At 39.3% G+C, this 22,964-nt stretch overlaps 1 pseudogene; it reads left to right on the forward strand.

Moving 5' to 3' along the window:
- The first annotated feature begins 372 nt into the window (after positions 1 to 372).
- On the forward strand, positions 373 to 469 carry LOC145569741 (small nucleolar RNA R71; annotated as a pseudogene).
- Positions 470 to 22,964: the final 22,495 nt, after the last annotated feature.

Here is a 22,964-nt window from a genome sequence, read left to right on the forward strand (position 1 = left end):
GGAGGGGGTTGAGAGTTAGAAGGAGTACCTCTCCCCTTAAATTGGGAGGGAAGATTCGAAGCTTGAGAAGAGGAAGAAGTGCTCTCCAACTTAGCTTTGATTGCGGTGACCTCCTTTCCTAAGTTTGTCATTTGGGAGGAAAGGTTGTTGATCGCATTTAGATGGTCCACCGATTACAATGAAGATTGCTTGCTTGAAGAGTCCCTCTCCCCATCTTGCCAATCCTTATAGTATGTCACCACGTCCTCATTTATGTCCACAACTTCTTCTTCTGTCTTGTTCATGATAGGGCCCCCGGCCCCTCCATCAAGGCATGACTTGCCTTGGGGACTTAAACCGCAATAGAAGATTTGGATCACTTGGTATGTTGGGATTCCGTGGTGAGGGCACTCCCTTTGATACTCTTTAATCTCTCCCATGCTTCGTAAAGGCTTTCACTTGGCCTTTGCTTGAACCCTTGAACAAGGCTCTTGCCTCCGCCGTCTTCTTTTGAGGGTAGAAGCGGGACAAGAAGGCCTTTGTGACATCGTCCCAAGTTTTCAAGGAGTTGGGCTTCACCTCTTTGTCTAGCCACTCCAAAGATCTTCCTATGAGCGAGAAAGGGAACAACTTGAGGCGGATGAATTCTTGAGAAACCCCATTGAATTTGATGGTGTTGCAATATTTTTCAAACTCCTTAAGATGGTTCAATGGGCTCTCATTCTTAGCCCCACTATATTGTCTTCTCTCAATCAAGGTGATCATTGCCGGCCGAATTTCGAAGTCATTTGCCGGTGTAGTAGGTGGAGCTATGCCGCTCTCAAACCTATATGCACCGGGCACCCCAAGCTCCTTCAAGGCCACTCTAGGATTTTCACCCATGCCTTGCTCTTCTTGAATCTCTTCTTCGCTTGAAGAACTATAACCCAAGGATCTATTATCCACTCTTCTTCTTGAAAGAGTTCTCTCAATTTCCGGATCAAGGGGAACAATGGAACGATCACGGGTTCTATGCATGCAAAACTCAAAGAAAATATTAGTAGCACGGCTACAAGTGTAGCCTAAAGAAACAAAATCTTTTTGTATTTTTCAAATAAAATGAAGTAGACTCAACAACAAAAGCTAAGAACCAATAGCAATCCCCGGCAACGGCGTTATTTTGACAAGAGGAAAATGCATGTCGTTATCTACCCTTTCCCCAAGTCAAACTAAATTTGTAAACACCTAACCAACCTTATATGAATATAGGGCAAGTTAAGGGTCGATCCCAAGGGAATGCAATGATGAAAACTAAAGTCTAAGTCAAGCTACCTCGAAGTAGAAATTGAGATTATGGTTGGTACTAAAGTGAACTAAATCAAGTTTAACAAGTAATCAAAGGTCGAAACACTAGGGATATGGGTTCCACATGCAAGATCAATGATAATGCTAGTTTAAAGCTGAATCAATTAATTCAAGTATTGCAATGGACAAACAATAGTAGCAATCAAGAGAGTTCAAATGCTATCCCCTATACGCCAATCTAGTGGTCACTATGAAAGGCAAACCAAGAAGAATCACAAACAAACTCAATCAATTAGAGCAACCTTCAAATCAATTGTTCATGTCATTAAGAGTTGCAATGCAATCTAGATTAATCTTATAGGGTGATCAATCCTAGTCTAATCAATCTCATACAAAACTATGTCAACCAATTTAATTGCAACAAATCAATCAATCAAAGAGCATCAACTAGCAATTCCATTAATCAAACATGCTTCCCCCTTTCCCTAGCAACTAATCTACTCACTAATCATGGTGAAATTCAAGAACAAATAACTAGAAATTGCATTGATCATCATTCTATATCAAAATCTAATAGAAATCAAAGTATTCAATAATATCAAACTCAAATCCAAAGAAAAACAAGCATCAAGCAAAAATCAAATAGCAAGTAAGTAAGAGATGAAAGAAGGAAGAGATTCTCACTAATATTGATGATTGAAAATGAAGAAATCCAAACTTGATTGATCAAATGTTGAGTTACAAATCCAAAACCAAGAACTTCTCTCTAACTTCTCTCTAGATTCTCTCTCTAAAACTAAGCTAATGAAATATTATCAAAAAGTTAGATTCAAAAAGGAAATACAATTCTTTTTATAATCTAAGAAGAAAACAGCAGCTCCCGCGCCCTCTTCCGATAGACCCGCGCCCGCGGAGAAATGGGTACGGAACCCTCCGCGGGCTATCTGGGCAGTACCCGCGCCCGCGGCATCAGGGACCCGCGCCCGCGGCAATGACACCCGCGCCCGCGGCTAATCCCCTGCTCCTAAAGGCTGATCAGGGGGGCCGCGGTCTCTCTGAGTGGAGCGGCCTCTCCATTTTGCCCGCGCTCGCGGAGAGCCCTCGGGGCAACCGCGGCAAGTTCCTGCCTTATTTTGACACTTTTGAGCATCTTGGGCCCGCGCCCGCGGCAAGATGGCCCGCGCCCGCGGCCTGCTGGAAATGCCTTGGAGACCTCTCCGAGGCCTCTCCAAGGCCTCTCTAAGCCCTCTCTAGCCAAATGCTTCTTCCTTGCTTGATCATTGAGGTCCCTAATTGCATCCTTTGCCAAGGTGAATCTCACAATACCTACACAAGTAAAAAAAGGAAGGAAATAAAAGGGAAAAAGAGCCAAATAAAGGAAAACACGATAAAAACACGAGAATCATAAAGAAAAGAGGAAAAAGGAGAAACTAAAGGAAAGAGGACCAAAATTGAGAGAAGAAAGCATGAAAAAGGGAAAGAAATAACCTAAAAGACTACCCTATGAGTGCCAAAAATGACACTCATCAAAAGCTGAGTACATAAGCGTAATTAAACACACTAACATGCTTTCACCTATCAATACACAACTTACCTCGTTGCACCTGTTTACAAGCACACAATATACAACAAGACTTCTCAACTAAGTAACTAAATAATTTATTTAGTATTGATTACGCATCGAACGGGTTTCCCCCCTAACCTGCCCCAATAAAGGGGTACTAACACGGGAGCTAACCATGCCAGTATAAAATAACCACTCATAAATGGCGGAATTCCTACGCATAATAATAAAAGGAAAATAATCGCAGTAGAAGTTATGGTTAAATATAAAACCCCATAACTCCCCCCATATGTTCATACTCAAGGTGTATACGTTCCAAGAGTTTTGGTGCGTAATCTCTTTCACTTTATGTTATTTACATATTATTAAACTTGGTGATGATTCTCAAACCATGACATAATCAAACATTATAATTATCTAAACAACTAAACATTCCAATTTAATTCTTGAATAATTAGTGACCACATAATATATAATGTTGAACCCTTTTTAAATCTACCTCGGTGTCAAAGACACCTTAAATGCATAATGCGCCAAAATTCCTATCCCTCGGTGTTAGAAACACCTTAAGTGCACTAAGGCACTAACATATAATTTATTCCTCGTGTACATAGACACTTACATAGCTCCTTTCTCATGCTTATAGCATCAATAAAAGTTATATGAACCATAATAAAATTCCTTTTTAATATTCCAAACCAAATTAAACAATTAGTTTAATTAAACATGCACTATAAAATTAAGTCTATATAGCACCAACTAAATTTGTTGCTATTTACCAAAAATTCGTTGCCAACTCTATTTAGCAACGGGTTGGAAACGAAAATTTGTTGTTGCTAAAAGGCTTGTTGCCATGGGGATTTTGGCTACCAGTTGCAAAGCAATTTTGTTGCAATGTTGCATCCATTTAAATACAGTTTCCATGATGGTTGCTGTTTTTGATGCATTCGTTGCCAACTTTGGCAACAGATTACCAGTGTTTGTTGCTAAAATTAGCAACAAATTATTAATGTTAGTTTCTAAAATAGCAATAAATTATTAATGTTGGTTCCTAAAAATAGCAACAAAGTATTAAAGTTGGTTCATAAAAATAGCAACAAATCATAAATATTGGTTGCTATCAACACTACGAGACAAAAACCCAATCCCTATTTGCAATTCGGTTCATCCCGATCCCAGCCTTTACCAATCTGAAACCTCAAACCTCACCCAAGTCAACTCAGCTCGACTTTGCATGTAAGGCTCTTTGAATCCATAGTCTCAAGAATCGCAGTTGGTAGGAGTCGAACTTGTGACCTTAAAGTCATATGGTGAATCTCTTACCAACTATACTAAGTACTATTTGTTTACTTCTATGCATATAATTTATAATAAATGAACGAAATATTAGAGATGAAATTGAAAAATTTGTCTCTAAATTAGGGACAAAATAAAAAATCCGTCTCTAAATTAGAGACGAAGCTGAAATTTGTCTCTATTTGATGTCATTATAGCAACAAATAATAAGAAGATTGTCTTCAAATACTTTTATACATAATAGCAGCAAAAAGTGGCCTGCATATAAATTAACAACAAAATGTAACACTTGTTTCCAATGACAACAAATAAAAAAATACGTTATCATCTAGCAACAATAGTTTAGATGACTTGTTTCTAATGGAAACAATTCAAAAATTCATTGCTTTTGTTTGTTTCTAAATCAATACAAATAAAATATTTGTTGACATAGTTTGTTACTATATGACAACAAGAGAAAAATATGATGCCATCCAGTAACAACTAGTAAGACAATTTGTTTTAAACAACAACAAATCAAAAACATGTAGGCATTAATTATTAAAAAACTAAAGCATAAAATGTCGCTTTTAATTAGGCAATGAAAAAAAATTATATTCGTTGCTATTTAGCAACGTTCTAAAAATCTGTTGCCAAACATAGTTGCTAAATTTTTTTATTTTTGTAGTGTAAAAAAAAAAAAAAAAAAAAAAAAAAAAAAAAACTAAAAAAAAATCTTAAATCTAATACATAAAGTTATTAAAAATAATTACTAAAAATTAAAAAAACAAAAAAATTTTAAAAAAATCTCGTATACCCAACCCCTGGGGTAACCCCCCTCCCCCATCCCCTACCCTCATCTAGCGCCGCAGATAGTCAGAGACCATTAGTTGCGCCCGACCTACCTCATCCCACTCCCGCCACCCTTATAATTTCCCTTCCCCCAAACCGACACCTGTAGACACCCAAATGTGTCTCCCCAAAACCAAACCCAGTGATGAATACCTTTCACGTCATTTGATTATCGAACGAAGTGAAAGTGTGGAAAGTCTAGTGATGAGGATGTTTTTATTAAAATATTTCTATTTCTTTTTTTAAAAATATTTCTTTTGTTACTCTATTTATATAAAAGTAGCCAGTCCAATTAGGTTTGGTCCATGATAATGGTCCAATAATAGTGTAGTTGGATTGGGCTTGAAAAGAGCTTTCCAATGATATATTATAAGCCCAATTCCGATGAATTAAGAGGAAGTTATGGATTAAATTAAATTAGGCCTTATGATTTTAAATGTGGCCCATTGATCTAGAGGAGGGCCTATTAATTATTATTCCTAAAGTAATTAGGATTGATTTTGAAGGTTCTCTTTAATTCTAATAAGATTAGGATTGATAACTATATTTTTAAAAAGATGTTTTATTTTGAATAAAATATGTTAAATCTGATTTTAAATATGCTTGGACGCAGAATTACCTGTAACCGGTTAAAAAGTGATTCAGCGTGTAAAAGCGCGTTGTACTTTTGAACCAGCGCGAGACGACAGAGTCGTCGCCTGGCGCTAACTTTCGTCGCTTCGTGCTGACCTTCGTCGCTTGGCGACGAGCTTGTCGTCTGGCGCTAACTCCTGTCGTTGGCGACATGAGGTATTTTATTCCGAATATGATTTTCTTTGATCGCCTGCTATTTTTCCTATAAATAGGGGTTGAATTTCCCTGTTTTCAAAGATCTACGATTCACAACCATCATCTCTCTCTATTCTCTCTCTAGAAGCTAGAAGCTTTCTTTCTCTCTATTCTTTTTCTAAACCTTCCCTCTCACAAAATTCCACATTCATTAGTTCTAGACATACCTAGACAAGTTCGAGGTTGCCTTCGCCCTAGACGTGAAAGGTTGATATTTCTGAGGGTTTAGTCCCAAATCCCTATTTCGATTATTTAATTTAATTGTTTTGTTTTATTATTTTCCTTGAAGTTACTAACGCGTGTATTTTGTTATTAGAAAGAGATACGAGGTATCCAAGTAAGTAATTTAATTGCTTTATTGATATTTTGATATAGAAATCATGCTTAGATTATTTTGTTGATTCCTAATATCATGTTAGGATGTTTTATTGCTTCCTAGTATCATGTTTAGGGTTAAATAAAATTTCTGATATCATGTATATTATTATGATGCTTCCTATTTCTTTCCTAAAATCATGTTAGTGTCATGTTAGGGCTAATTGATCTTTGATGTTTAGTGACATGCTAGGGTTTGTTATCAATCTTGTTAGTATCATGCCTAGGATCTTGCTAATATTATTATGCTTTGAGATTAAGAATATTATTATGATGATTGTTATTATGCTGCTTGATATTATATTTGTTTATTGTTATTACTTGATCATGCCCTCTCTTGCAGGTTTAAAGGGAATTTGTACTTGTAATTACGCTTAATAAGATAATTAATAATCTTGTTTAGGTTAATATGATTATAATTCAAGTGATCGCCAATAATAGATTTGTTTGTGCATTAATATTCAACCAACATAAATTAAACAGGTTTAGGGCAAATCTAATGATTGTATGTTAGTCAGAAAGCGCACATGAATACGAGAAGAATAAAGTAGAGGCCTATTATTAGGGCAGGTTCAATCTCTTTTAGGTTGGATTTGTACCTTCATCCTCGAACTTCTAGTCATGGTTCCAGACCTATTGGAGTTAAAGATCTCCTGGATCGTTAAGGGGTGTAACCTTCACCCTGTGAACGGTTTACAAGTTCCTAAAACTTGTTGGCGACTCTTTTACTTTAGCTTCCTTCCCTTTGGACGCCACCATGCTTAAGTGTTTGATCACAGTGGGGCTCAAGTGTGGGATGCTTGAAATATTCCCTACAGTTTTTTGGCAACTCCGCTGGGGAGGATTTCTATTTTAATTCCTAAAATTTATTTTGGCAATGATTTAGAATGAGTGGATGAGACTCGAAAAGTTCTAAGTATTTCATGTGCGTAATTTTGATTGACATTATTGGCATAAGCATAAAAAGGTTCGCATTGGAAAGACCATCCGTAATGCGTCAAAAACATAGGATTTTTACACGTAGGAATCTAGGGAAATATCTTTCACAACTAAAGTCGAAATAATGCTACGAAAAAAACTGGAAAATTCAAGAACAGAAAGCTGCCGAGGCATGTAGGAATCAGCGCTGAGAAAACAGAGTCAGCGCCAAACGATGGTGCTGTCGCCTGGAGACAGTCTTGTCGTCTAGCGACAATGCCAGCGTCTGGCGACGACACTATTTTCTCGCGCCGAATTCTTCCAATACCGAGCCAGAAATCTACCTTCTTGTTTTGACTATTTTTCTAGTACTGTTTGCTCGGTTTTACTTCCTGATTGAGTTTTTCCCTTTTTTCTAAAACCCATAGATGTTCTACATATGGCCATAACCCTCTGGGAATTCACGCTCCATCTACCCAATCGAATGCTCCTGGCAACGAAGGGTACATCCGAGTTTGTTGAATTCACCAAACCATGGTAGCGAGTTTAACTCGCGGGGTCCCATCCACACGCTCCAACCCTTCCAAAGGTAAGGCTTCCGCGCGGTGCATCCAGACTCATAACCATGGACCCTTTTTGACTAACCCATATCCTGAACTTTAGAGAACTAGAGCCATGGTTAGGTTGCAAACTCATTGCATCATGTTATGACTACTTGACTACTTGTTCATTATTTACTGTGCATATTTTATGTGTTTCCCCTAACCGTTTGTTTGACTCGTGAATGAATTAAATAAATTAATTAATGACTAAAGGTCTTTGCTAATTTAATTAATTAATTAATTAATTATAAATGATTAAAGTCTAATAAATTGATCAAACTTGATTTAGTACGACTTTTAGGCTTGTCCCTTTAGAGAAAAATACTCGAAACAGTCCCAGATCGATGTTCCAGAATGGCGCAGAGATTTGGACTGTGGCGCCACGCGCTAGAGATTAGCGCTAGGCGACGATCCCGTTGTCTGGCGCTGACGACAGCCTATATTTTTGCTCGAGTCTTCACGACGAGTCTGATTAATCAATTTGCTAAAATGGTTTAATCGTTTTATTAATGGCAGTAATCATGTTCAGTCCTTAATTGAGTCTAGGCATATAGTCCCATGGTCTCACAAAAGAGTCAAAGTATGTCACTTACATTCACTATTAAAGCACACACATAATATGTCATGTTTTGACCATGTCTAGAGAGTCTTCTATGCGCGTATTTTCCGTCATTTTTTTAGGGGGGTAAGTCGGATATTAATCCTCCAATTAAACCATACTTGTTTAAACCCTTGCTTGGTCTTCAAAAATACACCCTATTTTTTGCTTTTTTGTTTTTAAAATCAATAAAGTCAAAGTCAAATTCGAGTCAAGTCATTAAAACAAATAAATGGTTTAATTTACAGCGCTTGGTCAAGAAAGGAAGGGCGGTTAATCAAAGACAATACATTCGTTCAAATACTCCTTTTTGACAAACCCATCACTCGGAAAAGAAAAGCTAAGAAGATCATGGCATCTCAAGAAGAAGTTAATGAACTCAAAAAGGATATAGCCAACCTAACTGAATTGATGAACAGTATAGCTCTTCAAGTCAATGACCCTGTGAGGCAACAACAAATGGATCTCATGCAAGAAAGCTTGAGCAAAATATCCAATGACTACAGATATCAGGGCATTAGCTCACAAGGGGTCTTAGTGGACAAGGAACTTCTTCCGCATAAGTTCAATGCCAATGACATCCCTAAATTCAAGGCAACACATAATCCTTACTTTCACTTAAGAGTGTTCGAGACAATAATGAACATTAAAGGGATAGATAAGAAAATTTTTCATACACTGTTTCCTTTATCACTCGAAACTATTTGTCAACAACGGTTCTTTTCCCTTGACAAGGAGAAAACCTCTACTTGGGATGCCATTGTAAATGCTTTTATTGATAGGTACAAGTGTAATATTCAAGTTGAAACTGATCATAGGGAACTTGAGATACTTAAACAAAAAGAGAATGAATGTTTTACTTCTTTCTTTAATAAGTCGAGGGAAACCTCTGCTAAGATGATTGAGGTACCGACTGAAAAGGAATCTGTGAGATTGTTCATAAAGAATCTCCAGGAAAAATATTCTAAACATCTCAAGTATCAAAGCAACTTAAATACCTTTAAGGCCGTCTATGACATTGGGATTAATATTGAAGATGACCTTGCAAAGCAAAAAGCTGCTAACACTAACTCCAACAGTGGCTGGAAAGGAAAGAAGAACGACAATCTTCTTCTTCCAAAACCACCCACTTAAACAATGTTAGCACCTTTAACCTGAATGAAGTCTTTTCTATGAACAATCAAGGACAAAAGAAACCATTTAGGAGAAACTTTACTCCTATTGGTATGAGTTATGACACCGCATTTGACCGTCGTCATGCAAAAGGTCTTATAACTCCTATCGGACCATCTGGGGATCCACCAGTCGAAAAGAGAACGATTAATTGGAACCCCAATGCACACTGCAAATACCATCAATGCAGGGGCCATCTTACTGAGAATTGCTGGAAGCTAAACGAAGCTATCCAGGACTTAATCGACAACAATAAATTCCCAGTGCCTCCTGCAAGCAAGAAGCCAAGCATCAACAGTGCACCACTTTCTGACTCCTTGGCTATCTCTGATGAGGAAAATTCTATTGATCCCTCATCTTTGATCAAACCAGTCGAAGAAACTCATGCCCTTGAAGAGGTAGAAGAAGTATTCTTCGACGCCATGAGTGAACCGTCCCCAATGCAACAACCGCCCACTAAGGAAGATATATTGCTTCTCGTATATTCGGTAGAGAAATTGGTAGGCATATGTAGAAGAGTTCTTGAACGCACAAAACAAGAACAAAATAAACATGTCAACAAAGAGGTAACACCAACTACGAAGAAACCATTATTTCTTCAAGTAGTTGAAACACCCAAAAGGAGCCGTAGGCCCTACACTCCAATTGGGACCACCTATGCGAATATGTTCAAAATGCTCTCCGAGAGTGGCAAGATTATACCTCTCGAACCGAGACCATTTGAATCACTAAAGAGGACGAATAGGTTCTACTGTCCATATCATCAGTCAGGGGGACATACAATAGAACACTGTTTTAAATTTAAGGATTTAATTCAGAAACTGATTGATGATAAAAAGAAATTCTAAATTCCACAAGAGAAAGATGCTACCATTAATGGAGTTTGGGACAGTGACGATGAAGACGTCTACCTTAAGGATATGGAAGAGACCCCACTCTCCACAATATATCCAGTGGACGACATTTGGGATGAAGAAGATTCACCCATAGATGTTCTCACAAGATCTGGGAGAATACAACCTCCCATTACTGTGCAACAACCAGTTCCTACTACTCAGCAAGTTCCCATACCCATTATAGAAGACAACGATGTTGTCAAGCAATTAAAGAAGACTAAAGTTGATATGAATGTATGGAAAATCTTAGCTACATCCCATCAACATAGGTTGGCAGTAATGAATGCTTTGGATAAAATAGGAATAGATTCTGAAACCACTCCTGAGGGATTCGTTAACTTTCTCACAAGTGATCTTCCTAGTCCCATTAATTTGATCACCTTTTCCGACAAAGACTTACCTCTAGAGGGTGATAAGCATAACAAAGCATTAAATCTCAGAGTAATCTGCAAGAGAATGAATGTCCCAATGACTCTTGTATATAATGGATCAGCAATCAACGTCTGTCCACTCCGAACTGCGAGAATGTTAGGGATAAAAGATGAAGACTTGTCTCCATCTACACAGGGAATAAGAGCCTATGACAACACTCGCCGCCAAGCTCTTGGGACTATCACCATGAATGTAACGACAGGAGTCATAGAACATGCTACTACTTTTCAAGTGGTAGATATTAAAGCATCTTTCAACCTATTGTTGGAACGCCCTTGGCTTCACGACCTAAAGGCCATCCCTTCATCCCTTCATCATCAAGTGAAGGCTATAGTTGGAGGAATCCCTGTCACAATTGATGCTTCACCAATGAGAATCAAGGCTATCGAGAATCCTATCATAAATGTGGAGCACGATGAAGATGACGAAGACTTATGGGGCTTTAACGAAGAGGTCTCCTTAATTGAGGAGGATGAAAGGACTCCTCTTCACTACAACCTCCACTCTAACATGATAGTAAATGCTATCCTCAAGAAACAGGGACACTTTCCTAGAATGACCCTCGGAAAGAAGAAAGGGATAGCAAAGCATATAGAACTATCTGGCCTCCCTAAATTGGACACTTTTGGACTTGGTTTTGAACCGAATCCTGAAGATCTTAAGAGAGCCCGGGAAAAAGCAAATGCACGTAGGAATGCTCGTACCCAAAAGAAAGCAATCCCAATGGATCATTATCCTCTTACCCTAAATGGACAATTCATAAAAGAGGGAGAGGATTATCCATGCTATGAATTTCTTGAACCCTTTGTTAAGAATGGGATAAGACAACCTGGGTTTGAAATATTTTTGGATTGTAATTTTCTAGATGATGTCCCAATTCCCATTCATAAGGAGAAAGCACCCCCATGCTTTGAGTTTAATGTCATGGGACTTCGCTTTGGGTATGAGAAGAATGAGCCAATGAATATCGAAGACAATTCTTTGCTCATTCAAACAGTATTACAGAGTGATAAATTTGATCCCTCCAAACTTATCACTCCAGCAGAGGGTCTAGTTCAAGGATGGCGAAAGACTGTGAAGGTGATTACTCCAAGTGGAAGAAAGATCTCCATAACAACCGAACAAGGACCAATGTTCAATGAATCGTCTGAGTCACAGTCCGAGTCAGAGTCTTCCCCTATCAAGTCTTCTAAGTCTTTAGTCGTAGCACCCTCTCCTAGTTCTTCTTCCTTAGCACCTTCTCCAAGAATAGTTAATAATCAAGTCCCAACGGACATAACTTTATTCGATGTAATGGTGTCTGAATTCAATAACATGTCTTCTTTTGCTTACTCCTCGTGTCATTCTTTAACTCAAGATGATGAGCATTGCTTAACTAACAATGAAAGTGACAAAGAAATAATTAAAGCAATGGAAACACTTGAAAATCAAACACCAGTAATTGAGGATACTGAAACGGTTGACATCTCAAAAGATCCAACCATTAAAAGAGAAGTTAAAATCGGACTAACACTTAATAAAGATGAAAGAACCGATTTTGTTAATCTATTAAAAGAATTCATTGATGTATTCGCTTGGTCATATGAAGATATGCCAGGCATTAATAGAGAAATAGCTCAACACACAATTCCACTAATTCCGGGAATGAAACCTGTAAAACAAAAGTTACGTCGAATGAAACCTGACGTAGCCCTTAAAATAAAAGAAGAAGTAAAAAAACAGATAACAACAGGTTTTATCAGGGTATCCAAATACCCCGAATGGGTCGCAAATGTAGTCCCAGTTCCGAAGAAGGATGGAAGGGTACGAATGTGTATCGACTATCGAGATCTAAATAAGGCAAGTCCAAAGGACGAATTCCCTTTACCACACATCAATATTCTAGTAGATAATACAGCAAACCACACACTTCTCTCATTTATGGATGGATACGCAGGGTACAACGTTCATAACACCTTGGGGCACTTACTGTTACACGGTGATGCAATTCGGGTTGAAAAACGCGGGAGCCACTTACCAACGAGCAGCAACTGCTTTACTCCATGACATGATGCACAAGGAAGTCAAAGTCTATGTAGATGACATGATTGTGAAATCAAAGGATCGCCCAGGGCATTTGGTAGCCCTAAGAAAATTCTTTGAAAGGTTAAGGAAATACAACATGAGATTGAACCCATCCAAGTGTGCTTTTGGAGTCACCTCAGGAAAACTCTTGGGATACGTCATTACCTCTAGAGGAATAGAGATAGACCCAACCAAGATTAAAGCAATCATGTCAATGCCACCGCCCAAAACCGAGAAGCAAATTCGGGGATTCATTGGTCGGTTGCAATACATAAGTAGGTTCATATCAAAATTGACAACGATATGTGAACCAATATTAAAAAAACTTAAAAAGAATGTGTCGGTAATATGGGACGATGAGTGTCGAAAAGCCCTTAAGAAGATCAAAACCTATCTCGCTAACCCTCCTGTATTAGCACCAGCACTCCCAGGGATTCCTCTTAGGCTATACTTAACAGTCACCAAAGAGACAATGGGGGCTATGCTCGCACAGGAAGTAGAAGGAAAGGATAACTCTATCTACTATCTAAGTAAAAAGATGCTCGAGTATGAAATACGCTATACACCACTTGAGAAATTATGCATCGCATTGGTGTGGGCCACAACCAAGTTAAGACATTACATGCTCGTTCATACGGTCTTCGTAGTATCTCAAATGGATCCACTCAAGTATCTTTTCGAGAAATCTATACTAAATGGGCGAATATCAAGATGGATAGTCAACTTAGCCCAATTTGATGTAAGATTTATGCCCCAAAAGGTTATTAAAGGATCCGTGATTACAGATTTCTTGGCAGATTTGCCAATAGAAGATTCCACGCCTATACATGAGAATGATTTTTCAGACAAAGACTTGATGGTCACAAAAGATGATACGTGGACTCTCTACTTCGACGGAGTCTCAAACCAAAAGGGATGTGGTGTAAGAGTACTATTGGTATAACCTAAAGAAGAACATGTTCCAATCTCCATAAAGCTAGATTTCGACGTTAGCAACAACGCTGCAGAATACGAAGCATGCGTGGTAGGCCTCGAAACAGCATTGGCATTGGGAGTAAAGAAACTTCGAATTTTTGGGGACTCTTCGTTGATCATCAATCAAATTTCCAAGAGATGGAAAGTAAGGAGTGAAAGCTTGGCCCCTTACTAAACCTACCTGGAAACTCTCACAAACCAATTGGAAAAGGTAGAATACACATATCTACCTAGAGAGGAAAATCAATTTTCTGGTGCCTTGGCAAGACTAGCCTCAATGGTTAGAATTCCTACGGAAATCGAGAAAATGCCCTTAACAATAGAAAAAAGGCATAAACCGGCTTATATCCAAGCAATAGAGGATGACGAAGTAACCCAAGAAGAAGAAGAAGAGGAAGAACCTTGGTATACAGACATCCTCAATTACGTCACAAAAGGAGAATATCCACTCCTTGCTGACAAAAGAGCAAAACGAGCCTTAAGACTTTTGGCTTCCCAATATGTGCTCATTAACGACGAGTTACACAAAAGGGTACCTAAAGGTCGAGCTCTTCTATGTGTAGGCAAAAAGGAAGCCCAAAGGGCTATGAGAATAGTCCACGAAGGGGTATATGGAACACACGTAAATGGCAAAATGCTAGTCCAAAAGATAATACGCGAAGGGTATTATTGGACTACCATGAATAAGGACTGTCATCAATATGTCAAAAGATTCCCCAAATGCCAAATATATGCTAACTTGCAACATGTTCCTCCGTCTCTCCTTTACACCTATACATCACCATGGCCATTCTCAACATGGGGAATAGATATTATAGGAAGAATTACTCCTCCAGGAACAGGAGGCCATGAATACATACTAGTAGCAATTGATTACTTCACTAAATGGGTTGAAGCAAAATCATATGCTAAACTCACTGCAAAACATGTAGCACTCTTTATCGAAAGAAACATTATTTATCGATATGGAGTCCCACATGAAATGATAAGTGACAATGGAACTCCCTTTCAAGCAGAATGTGAAGAGTTGTTACAAAAGTATGGCATTAAACACCATCATTCTTCTCCATACAGACCTCAGGCAAATGGTGCAGTTGAGGCAGCTAATAAAAATTTAAAGACGATCATTGAGAAGATGACTAAAAATTACAAAGATTGGCCTGACAAATTCCACTTTGCTCTGTGGGGTTATCGCACGTCAATTCGGTTATCAACAGGGAATACGCCATTTTCCTTAGTCTATGGAATGGATGCCGTACAACCTGTAAAGCTAGAAATACCTTCTCTATGCATCGCGTTAGAAAGTAAACTGGATGAAGTAGAATCGACTAGAGCAAGATATGAAGAGCTAATTCTACTTGATGAAAAGCGACTAGAGGCTCTACATCGTACTCATTGTTATCAAACTCGTATGGCTAGACACTTCAATAAGAAAGTCAACACAAGAAATATTAAAGTAGGAGACTTGGTGTTAAAAGCATTAAGGAAAAATGTTTTAGACCCAAAAGGCAAGTTTAGACCCAATTGATCTGGGCCATATATTGTCAAAACTATCCTATCAGGAGGAGCTACAAAACTGATTGATATGGATGGCAATGAGTTCTCAAACATGATAAATCTTGACCAACTTAAGAAGTACTACCCATAATTACTTGAGTAGGGCACTTAAGAGAGCTACGTTTGGCCTGATTCCTTAGGAAAGGATGCGTAGGCAACCCTTATAGGGTGCGGCCACTTTAATTTTTACAAACCCCGCATTCCAGCAAATCAACTCAGAGCAATTATCGAGAAAATTTGCAAACGCATCCCAGAAAAGTTGTCGCCTGACGACAAATGTCAGCGTCGGCCGACAGCAGTAGCATCTGGCAATGAAGGTCAGCGCCAGGCGACAAACAACAACGTCGGCGATGAGGACAGCGCTAGGCGACGAACACCAGCGTTTGGCGACAAACCTAAATTGCGACGCCAATTTTTCTGCATTAAACTGGGCGAATTTCGGTTTTTTCGAAAATTTTCGACTTCCGTACTAGAATATTTTCAGAAAAAATAATTAAGTGTTTTCATTGCTTTAATGGAGATTATAATGTAAATGTTGATTTAATTTAAAAAGCTAAAAATTGCATTAATAAAATAAAGTAAATTACATTATTGATGGAATTTAAATGAAAGCTTAAAAAATAAATTAACTTAAAAATTAAATTTGTCTAATAAGTTGAAAGTAAAGCAATGCTCTAATCTTTCTTCTCTTTCTTTGCTCTCTTCCAATTCTCGTCAGCTTCTTCTTCCTCATCCATTACTTTTGCTAGCAAGCATCCTTTAGAGGATCTGCATTCAATTTTGGTGTTAATAGTTTCTCCCTTAGCCATTACACCATGTTTCTTCTCTACCCATATCTTCTTTTCTATAGAGTCAGCCTTCCTTATCTCTTTGCCTTTACCAGTGTCTTTCTTTTTAGGCATCATAGGAGTTTTAAATTCAACTTTTTTGCCTAAGCGTTCCTTAACAGGAGCTATCTTGTCTCCCAGATGATTCTTCACATTGGTTTTATTTTTATCTTTATTTTTGTCCTTTTTAGGCCTATCAAGTAGCCAAAGCTTCACATCCTTAGACAAAGAAGGAGGAACCTTTTGGGTGATAACTTCCCATAAAGGCCTAGAACTCCAATAAGCATCAAACCTCTTTACTTCTTGTGACACAAGAAATTCATAAGGACGACGAAGATCTCTAGAAGGAATGGTTTGAGCAAGGCCATACTGCCTTTTTACCCTGCAGGGGTAATAAAAAGTCAACTTGGATAAGCTTGGAAGACGACAGAAGGGTTGCTTGTTGACACCAACCATCTTCTCAATTCTCCACCAAGGGATGATCCATTTGATAGCAAAATCACAAGAAGCGAATATTTTACTCCACTCCCGACGACCCATCTTTATGGAGAAGCATTTCTTTCGCCTAACAAAGCAATTTGGTGTATATTTTTCAATATTTTCAGGAGGACTAATTAATTCTAGCCTCTCCATTAGCCACATATGCAAAAATTCAATGCAAATAATTAGTATTACTATACAAAAATATATATTTTTGATTTCCGTAATTAAGAATATTATTTTTCTACCTTTAATAAAATTGGAGAGCCTCGAAAAGGTGCTTTTGGATTTTTCTTTAATTCATCTAAACTAAGCGTAGTCTCTTTAACAATTAATGGCATTGTATTCCTCCCTGATTCAATTTGTTCCATGACAGACACTAAAATTGCTTGACCCTCACGATTATTTCCACTAGCGAGGAGATATTGGCTAAACATGCAAAAGAGAAAAGCTCTCCTCCTATAAACATGAAAAGACTCAGAAATATGGCCTATCAAAGTAGTGGCGTGCAAATTCTTTCAGATTTACTACATTTCCATCTACAATATTTGTTAGATCCCTGTCTTTAAGATTAAAGAAAAGCTTAAAATCTTTATAATAATATTCACTCATATTAGGAATTACCGCAAGATCCATGGAAGGAAAGCCTAGAATAGCACCAAATTCTTCCGGTAAAGGACTAATTTCATCATAGCCTAATCTAAAGCAATGAGTGTCTGGATCCCAATATTCTAAGGAGGTATGAATAAAATCTATATCAATGTCTACCCCCTTAATACCATAAATACCTCCCAGATGAAAGAAATCAAGCTCTTCTCTCTCCCTAGCAGTCAAAGATCGGCACCACTCACGAGTAAAATCACTAAAACTTTTAGACATGATTGCTGAAAGAGAATTAAAGCTATAAGTATTATTTTAATCTGTTCAAAATATACAAAATTCGGCAGATTTGGGGGCTATTTATGCACAAAACTGGTACAGTTTGTTTTCTGAAAGGATTCGGAGAAAAAAAGTGCGTCACCAGACGACAAGGACAGTGTCTGGCGACGAGGACTGTCGCCTGGGGACAAGATTAGCGTTTTGGCGACAGAGAGTCCGTTCGACGACAGCTTTCTCACGTTATGCAAATCATATGTTTTTTTATTAAGACTTGATTTTGTGCATTGACTTTACGCTTTTATCCCTTTCAAACACTTTTCGACTAATTTAAGCTTAATTAATTTTAGGATTATGGTAGTCAAAATTTTATTTTTCATTTTTCTTTTTGGGGAGAAAGTCGGATACCCTTCATTAATAATAAAAATGACAAATTTTTTACGCAAAAAAAAAATTAGTCACCATTTTTTTCACACACTCACATGCACATAAAATAAAAAATAAACATATTAAATTTGTATATACAATATGTCTAATATAGAAGTCATATAATACAAATTGGCAAAGTCCTACAAGTCAAATAAAATAAACACAGGTACAGCTACGGTGCCGGAGGACGCAAATGTGGAGGCAGTCCCAAAGTGTCAAAGAACAGGGTGGATCGTGGAGTATGTCCCTCACCGGCTCCAGGATCGCCGACAATCGGGATCGATAAAGTAGGGCCAGCCCATCCAGGCTCACCCTGATGCTGAGTAGCCAACGGCAAAGGCTGCGGCGGCTGCTGTTGCGACAACGAGCCAACCTCGTACGTCTTACCACCCCCTAAAGGTGTCGACGCACGCCTCCTTGGCCTGCCGGCCTAGCGTATGCACCCTCTGACGAAGAGCCTGAACCCTCTGGTCTCTTAGCTGGAGCCATCTCCGATCGGCCACCCTCACCCTTGGAAGAAGTACGACGACGCCTCGACTCAGACCCGGACCTCTCTCTCCTAGCCTCAGGTCTCGTCCGAGTGTGAGGAGGAGGAATAGGTTGTCCTTGCAAAAGTAAATTATGTCAGATAATTAATGAGTAAATAAATCATGAGATGAGGACAAGAGAAATACCTTTGCAGTGTCGTCACGGCGACAGGAAGCTCGATCCCTCAATCTCACCAGCTGATAACGAAAAGCGTCCAAACCCCTCGCCATCCTCGTAACCACCTCGCGAGAGAACTGTCAAGAGACAAGTTAGTAACAATCAAAGACATATGTACAAGTAAAAGAAAAATAAATGACTCACCCAAGTCTGGTGCCGTGGTATCGACTGCTCGATAAAGCGGTGATCCAGAGGGGCTAGAGGAATCATCTCCTCAATGGGGCCATACATCCCCTGATAGGTGATGGACACAGGTGGAGCGACGAACTCCGCGTGCACATCCTACAAAATAAACTAAATAATCAATATCTACTTGGGGGCTGTATAAGGGACAAATGCATAAGATAAAGAATACCTCCTATGCTCCCTCTAGCAAAGCAGGTGGTGGAGCCAAGAGCTGCAGTAGTGCCTCTGTGTAGCATAGCTCCGGACGAGCGTGAGTCCGCCAAGGTGTGCCCTCTGGCGCCCTACTCGCCAAGGTCCTCAACCTCGCCTTATCGAATATATGCCGAGGAGGGCGAGCAGGAACAACAAAAGCCTCCGAGGAGTGTTGAATAGCCACTCTCTCGCCTAGATACACCGCAGCATCATACGTCCCCTGAAAGTACCGACGCTGTCAGTGCTAACCAATTACCATATGAAAATGAATGATCATAAGATAAAATCCTTCTAAAGGTATAAGAAGGCAATTATTTGAGGAACATACCGAGAGGATGAACTCTTGAACGCGCCTAGTAGTAGTATCCGCACTACGACGACCTCCCCAACCGGCAGCAACGGAGAACTCGCAAGGTGAAGGTCTCGCCGGCGCAAGAGATGGAAAGTACTCGTAGTACCAAATCTATGAAGATAAAGAAATGTCAATGAATGCCAAAATAGATCTAGAGCTAACTTTAAAAGAAATAAAGTATACCTCTACGACTCTCCAAAAGCTGGAAAGCGCGATGTCTCCCTCGAAGGAGCTGTGACGACTAGTAAGTCGCAGTCCGACTAGGAAGTCCGCGCAGGCCAGGCTGGCCCAATTATACGACCCGACCGTAGGAAGGTCGCGAAGAGCAGGCAGGTAGTAGAGTAGCACTTAACTACCTCTGTCAGGTGAAAAGGTCCCTGACAACAGGATGAGCGCGAAGATGCGCACCCGCTGCTCTGGGGTGGTCGCATTGTCCCGAAAGGCCGCCACAAGCGTGGTCCGGCGAATGCATCTAGTGCTAAGCTACGTCAGATCAGCCTCAGCACGAGCCCGAATAGTGATAGGGCCCAACAGCTCCAGTACCTCCGGAGAAAAGACAAAGATCTCGCTATCAAAAGGAAGCGGGACCAAAGTGAACTCCAATCCCGTGATAAGACTGTATTCAGTAGGGGTAATAGTCATCTCACCCCAGGGAAAATGGAAGGTGTTGGTGGTGTCCCAAAAGAACTCCACCAAAGCTCGGACTACGTAGTGGCTCTGTCCGAAAGAGTACATAGCCTGAGTGGCTCGCAACAGTGGTGTCAAGCCACATGACTCCCATAGAAGGCGCAAACCGTTATGGTCGCGGAAGTATGTATCGTATAAAGAGCCAATGGTCGTATTGCCAGAACCATGGCTGCGGACTCGCTCGCTGTGAATCCCTCGACAAACGCGCTTTGAAATGTGAAACTCAGGCGCGAAATATAGAGTGCACTCGTCCCACTCTGGAAACCTCCCTAGAGAAGAAGAGGTCCCTACGCCGGCGTCAACGGGATTGTCCTCTCGATGAGCCTCCCTAGAACGAGAACTCAAACCTCGTCGTCTAGCCATGCTATGTTATGCAAAATCACAGAAGATTAAGGTTCTATAGTATCTAAGGTTCACCTAGCCGCATGATACTATGGTCACACAAAAAAAACAGAGTACGTAGTACTAAAATAGAGCATGATTTCAATTCAAGCATAAATGGCAATTTTCAACAATCAAATACTATGGCAAATATTGTGGCAAATTTTGACAAGAATGGCTAGCAAAGACACAAAGAACAAGTCACATTGTTCTCACGAACTCAAGGGGTTCAACAATGGCAATATGCTCATTTCTTCACCAAATTGAGTAAAACAAGTCTCAAAATGCTCTAAACATGATATATAAACATAATCAAGCAATTTCAAGGCATAAAATTCAACGAACGAAGCGAATTAAGCATAATTAGGTTCGATTTTTTCGAATACCTGCGCATAAACATCTCCGAATTCAGCAAAAACCGAGACAAGTTTGAGAAAAACTTAAATAGATCGGGAAAATAGATGAGATAAGCTTTGATTTGCAACAAGTTTGAGCGAATTTGGTGGACAAACGAGCAAGAACGTCCTATTTGAAGTCGCGAACGCAAATGAATAATAGCAGCAGCAATAATGGCAAATGAAGAAGAAAAGGGTTTTATTTTAAAAATCTGACATCAGCACCAGACGACGAGTTCATCACCAGGTGCTGACCTTCGTCGCCTGGCGACAGAGCTAAGACCTGGCGACGGTGTGTTCCAACGTGCGCTGGTGCGGCGATAGGATATGTGGCCCTCATAAATGACTATGCGGACCTTATACAGAAATTTCGGGTTCCTTGGTACGCCAGTTAGCCCCTATAAGCAATTTGACATGATTAAGTAATCGGCTCGATTACAATCACATTAGGTGATCGACCTGGTAAAAGATCGTCTCACTTAGTTTAAAGTGCCTAAACATTGGCTTATCGCAAGCACCGACGTAATGGTTCACAAGCAGCAAAATGCGCCGACTTACTGGCACCGCGGTAATTTCAGCAATTATATCAGCAGCAAAGTTCAAGCGAGCTTTAAGGATCGACAAGGGTTGGTCTTCGGTAATTTTCTTCGGAATATTATCGCAATAACTGAGGATGACTTCAAGTGAAGTTATCTTCGACGGTGTTCTCTAGGATGTGGAAGGTTGTCAGAAATAGGAGGTGACTTCAAGCGAAGTTATCTTCGATCGTGTTCCCTAGGATGTGGAAGATGGTCATAAAACAGCGGAAATTGAAGGCAGCTGCAAGCGTGGTAGTCTTCAGGCGGTATCCCCTAGCTTGAGGAAGATCGTCAAACAAGATCGGTTACTCAGAGACGTGTGCTCGACGGTACAAGATACGCGTTTTTAACTCTTTTATCTGTTTTAACTAACGCTAGTTTGCAGGTATCGACGTTACAAGAATGATTTAGGATCGCAGAACGTTCTGAATCATCGCTACTTTGACTTTTGTTTTCGAAACTTGCGTTTCTCCAAACTCAGTCAAAGTGGGGGCTTCTATAGACACCCAAATGTGTCTCCCCAAAACCAAACCCAGTGATGAATACCTTTCACGTTCAAACGGAGTGAAAGTGTGGAAAGTCTAGTGATGAGGATGTTTTTATTAAAATATTTCTCTTTCTGTTTTTTAAAATATTTCTTTTGTTACTCTATTTATATAAAAATAGCCAGTCCAATTTGGTTTAGTCCATGATAAGGGTCCAATAATAGTGTAGTTGGATTGGGCTTGAAAAGAGCTTTCCAATGATATATTATAAGCCCAATTCCGATGAATTATGAGGAAGTTATGGATTAAATTAAATTAGGCCCAATGATTTTAAATGTGGCCCAACGATCTAGAGGAGGGCGTAGTAATTATTATTCCTAAAGTAATTAGGATTGATTTTGAAGGTTTTCTTTAATTCTAATAAGATTAGAATTGATAATTATATTTTTAAAAAGATATTTTATTTTGAATAAAATATGTTAAATCTGATTTTAAATTTTCTTGGACGCAGAATTACCTGTAACCGGTTTAAAAAGTGATTTCGCGTGTAAAAGCGCGTTGTACTTTTGAACCAGCGCGAGACGACAGAGTCAGCGCCTTTCGTCGCCTGGCGACGAGCTTGTTGTCTGGCGCTGACTCCTGTCGTTGGCGACAGGAAGTATTTTATTCCGAATATGATTTTCTTTGATCCCGTGCTATTTTTCCTATAAATAGGGGTTGAATTTCCCTGTTTTCAAGGATCTACAATTCACAACCATCATCTTTCTCTATTCTCTCTCTAAAAGCTAGAAGCTTTCTCTCTCTCTATTCTTTTTCTAAACCTTCCCTCTCCCAAAATTCCACATTCATTAGTTCTAGACACACTTAGCCAAGTTTGAGGTTGCCTTCGCCCTAGACGTGAAAGGTTGATATTTCTGAGGGTTTGGTCCCAAATCCCTATTTCGATTATTTAATTTAATTATTTTGTTTTATTATTTTCCTGAAAGTTACTAACGCGTGTATTTTGTTATTAGAAAGAG

Source organism: Chenopodium album, chromosome 11 (assembly GCF_948465745.1).
Source record: "Chenopodium album chromosome 11, dcCheAlbu1.1, whole genome shotgun sequence".
Taxonomy (NCBI): Eukaryota; Viridiplantae; Streptophyta; class Magnoliopsida; order Caryophyllales; family Amaranthaceae; genus Chenopodium; species Chenopodium album.